The sequence below is a fragment of the Quercus suber genome, unplaced genomic scaffold (assembly GCF_002906115.3).
Source record: "Quercus suber isolate HL8 unplaced genomic scaffold, Cork oak 2.0 scaffold_155, whole genome shotgun sequence".
In the NCBI taxonomy this organism is placed as follows: Eukaryota; Viridiplantae; Streptophyta; class Magnoliopsida; order Fagales; family Fagaceae; genus Quercus; species Quercus suber.
In genome coordinates this window covers 1216441-1221121 of record NW_027069616.1, presented here as the reverse complement: position 1 = coordinate 1221121, position 4681 = coordinate 1216441, and the positions used below count along the sequence as shown (strand labels likewise).

The window sequence follows — 4681 nt, the reverse complement described above, 5'->3', positions numbered from 1 at the left end:
AGACGTAGCACTTTTCATATATATATATATATATATATAGTCAGACCAATATATACTATATAATGTGTCTCTTGGGTCTGGAACTGGGTGGCAAAACTAAATTCCTAACTTGTAAGGCTGGACCAGTTAGGCCTAGGCCAACACCATAAATGTTTACTCATAGTCTTGCCCCCATTGGACCTATGAACAATTCAATAGGAGAGCTTATTTTTATTGGTTTTAAAAAATAAGTTGGCCAAAGAAAAAAAAGCAAATATTTAAAAAGTTATGGCTAACAGGCATAAATTGGGCTCTGGTTTTATCTCCGATCTAAAAAGATTGTTGTTCGTATACTATGATAACCTTGAAGGGCAAAGAGGAATAAGTGTGATGGTATCGTTCCCAATACATATGTAGCCAAGTGAGAAAAATATAACAATATAAGCTCAATATTAATGTAATACAATAACATCAAACAGATTACATCTAGAACTTCAGACACCATTATTTTTGGCCCATTAACAAATAGAATTACACTTTGCTAACGTTTCTGGTACCAAGAAAGTAGAACTAAGATTTGATAGACACTTGAAACTTGCCATGAAAACGAAAATAAAGTACAACAGAGACAAATCTTCAGCAGTTGATTATGCAGCTGCAGTGATACACTCAATTGCCTGTTTTCATATTCCGGTCATTGTTGCTTCAAGCCCGTAAAACTATGAGAGATTGAAAATAAGACACTTCGGAGATGCTCATTTTAATGCTAATATCAATATTAAGGTGTTCTATAACAGATTTGTTGCAGTTTCATATATCAGCAAAAAGCTCTAGAGTGTTTCGCTATATTAATACCTCAATTGGGATGCCAGTTTCCTCTCCTAGTCCACGCATTTTTGCCAGGCCTTTCTGGTAGTTAGGACCTCCTCTCCTCACGTAAATGTGCACCCTTGCTGCTTTAAGTTTTGATTCCTGATTTATTAACATTTTGTAATCAATTATGCTTACAATAAGCAAAGGAACACTACGAAATTAAGTTTATTCAGGTTACGCTCACCTTTTCCTTCAGGGCACGAATTATACCATTAAATGTAGCAGCAACATCAATAAAGTTAGCTATTCCTCCTCCAATTACAAGGCTCTCTTATGGCCATCAGGATCAGTAGTTACACACTATACAGGAGAAATAAAACAATTTGAAGAGCCTGCAGGGAAGATATAATAAAATTCTGAAGGTAAGCACAACTAGAACATGGTCCTCATGCTATCTTTAGTGGAAATTAAGAATGCCACAAGCTGGACAGGCACAAAACTAGTGTTTATTTGTTCATGCAACATTATAACACAACACTATAGGGTGTACGGTATGTCCTTGCATCAAGTACAACTCTGGCATATTGCAACACTTCATCTTCATTGGGAGCTCCGCTATATTCTGCATAGTTTCAAAGCTCAAAAGCGTAGCCAAGATCTCCAACCTAATTAAGAAATAACAATCAGAACACAAGAAATTTATGCTAAGGTGAAACAAAAGTTAAACTTGACAATAACTACACTACTGTTAAAAACAAAAGAGAACCACACTGTATCTATATAGATAACACTTGCACCTCCTCCAGCTACCATAGTCCAAATTCGTCCCTAGGGTTCAAAACTGTGAATGTCAAAGAAGCACTTGTCTGCAAGCAGGTGGAAAATAAGAAAGATTAATTAATAGATTTAATAAGATTCTCATAAAGGAAGCTAGCAATGTGATTCACTAAGATTTCATTAAAATTAAACAATATGAATATATCATAAAAAGAAACATTCAAATACAAGAATCTTAATTTATAGTGAAGATTCAAAAGCCAGAGATGACTTAAAATGCCTTGACAAGAACTTAGAGGATTTCTGAATGTTGATACCTGAATACTCTTACAAACATTCTGTTAAACCAAAAGTTGTAGCAAAAGCCATATACATAATTTTAACTGTTAGAAATTTGGGTTGGTTTTGATCCAACCCATAAACCATGGCCCATGGATCGTCCATATGGCTTACCTGATAAGTAAGTTTAAATTTAAACTAACTGATATTGGTATGAGTTATAAATATCAGTAGTGGGGTAATTTAAACTTAATAGATATTGATATGGGTTATCAATGTCAGTGGTGGAGCAATTTGAAACTTAAAAGATGAGATCTTTTAGGGATCACATATATCTGATAGTAAGTGAATCTCTACTAGTATTTAAATACTCCTACATCAGTCAGATAGAGGTTAGACATAGTGAATGAATATACGTATAGTTTTGAGTGCTCTCTCAAAATAAGCCATCTCTTTGGGACACCATCTACTGTTCCCTAGAATTTGGAGCGTGAAAATAAGGAGAGACTCTAGTAGCCTTTCCTGCGACTTGGAGGTGTTCCACAAAGGAGATCGTGAGGAGTTCGTAAAGCAAGTAAAGAACAAGATCCGGAACTTCGGTGATCTGTTCCACTAAAGGTATGTGTCTATATGACTTCTAGTAAAGTATATGTTTATTCAACATTAACAATAGATGGTAATCACAAAATTCAGTAAGAAATAGAGAGACAAAAGGATGTTTGCTTGTGAGGAATAAATAATAATAATAATAATATTGCTCGAAATTCCTTAAGGACAATATGATTTTGCGAGTTGAAACTGATTTCAGATATAGGTGTTAATGTTGTATGCTTAAATAATTAAATTCATCATTTCTTAATGGCTTAAGTTTTTAGAACAATCAATAATTTATTATGATACATGCTAGAAAGCACGGACATGGATACATATACGAGTACAAGTGCGATACGACGAAACAAACAAACAATTTTTGAAAAAGTATAATACAAAATGACTAGTACGACACTCTAAATAAAGTATCTATGCTTTTTAGGGTATCTGAGCAGGAGGTTATGTTTCTTAAGCTTTTGGAACATATTTCTTAAACTTTTGGGACAATCAGTAATTTGTCAAATGACAAAGATCTAGTTTAGGATATAAAGTCGATGAATATCTATGTTATAACAAAGCCACTGATTAACACAAATATATCATTTCTAATCTCTAAGATTTTTAGAATTTCAGCAATTTAAAAAATATATATTTGAATTAGTATTTGGTATTTAAACATATAATCATCTAATTTAAGCTAAAAAAATTAGACATTTTTTCAAACTTCCAGAAATTCAGAATTTTTGGCTCAACTTACTTGGGCTGATTTAATAGGTAGTTCACGACCAAAGAGCCTCTTGAAGTGCTCTTTCAACAATCTCTTGGAATCGTGCTTTTTCAATATATCTATGTGATATATTTACAAATTACAAGTAAAAATAGCTAAATGCGTATTAAAATTTTACTAAATTTATATAATATATGTAAGGACCAGATTTGAGTCCCTATCCCAAAAGGTGGATGGACTTAGGCCCAAAAAACTCAAAACAATCAATTTATGGAGAGTGGGTTGGAAAACTGGACCTTAATGAATCAGACAACCACTAAAGTGGATTCAGATGACAAGAGAATGAAGATAGACAAGTTTATGCTGAAGAAAATTGCCACCGGCAAAGTCCGAGGAGATTTGTTCTTATATATTTCTCTCAAATTTGGTTACAAATGCAATTCTTGATTGTTACAGTCTTCTTCTCTTCATTTCCCCCCTCTCATCGTGGAAGGTCTCTTCCATTATATAGTTCTTTTTAGACAATTTTGGCTCTCCACTTGTTGATCATTCAAGCTATTACTTGAGTGCTTGTCCCATCAGACACCCTCTTAGGCCCTCTATGTATTGGGAAAGCCAATGCAGCATTTTTCAAGGGTCTTTTCCACATTAATGCAACCAGAAAGTTAGCTGCAGAGCATTCAATGTGGTGGTAGCAGCCTTCTCTTTAGATATTTTAGGACTCTCCCCTGTCCTATGTTTATATAATGCTTATCCATACCTACAGGACATCCTGGAACGTTCCCCTAGACGGCAGACCACTTCTTCGGACCTCAGCTTTGATTGTCCGAGGAGGCATTCATCATCGGCCTACCCTTGTAGGCCCTTATGACCGAAACTAACTTCTTCATTTACTAACCCGAACCCCCTTAACAATCTTTTCTCCTTTTCGAATAACCTTTCTTCCTCGAATTAGGCCCCAGGCCTAATATATATATACAGATAATGAGCTCTTGGGCCTAATACCCCTACAATATATATAATGCTTGTATATTTGAAAATATAAAATAGTTTCTAATAAAATAATTATAAATTTATATGAAACAAATGAAAAAAAAAAAATCATTTTAATGCGTATTAAAATTTTACTAAATTTATATAATATATGTAAGGACCAGATTTGAGTCCCTATCCCAAAAGGTGGATGGACTTAGGCCCAAAAAACTCAAAACAATCAATTTATGGAGAGTGGGTTGGAAAACTGGACCTTAATGAATCAGACAACCACTAAAGTGGATTCAGATGACAAGAGAATGAAGATAGACAAGTTTATGCTGAAGAAAATTGCCACCGGCAAAGTCCGAGGAGATTTGTTCTTATATATTTCTCTCAAATTTGGTTACAAATGCAATTCTTGATTGTTACAGTCTTCTTCTCTTCATTTCCCCCCTCTCATCGTGGAAGGTCTCTTCCATTATATAGTTCTCTTTAGACAATTTTGGCTCTCCACTTGTTGATCATTCAAGCTATTACTTG

General features: G+C 34.3%; 1 long non-coding RNA gene across 1 annotated transcript; it reads right to left on the bottom strand.

Moving 5' to 3' along the window:
• Positions 1–872: 872 nt before the first annotated feature.
• Positions 873–1121, bottom strand: LOC136069177 (uncharacterized). Its single transcript, XR_010630422.1, has 2 exons — positions 1037–1121; positions 873–951 (listed from the first exon to the last, which is right to left on the bottom strand). It is a non-coding gene; the product is annotated as an uncharacterized LOC136069177 (long non-coding RNA).
• Between the last annotated feature and the right edge of the window lie 3560 nt (positions 1122–4681).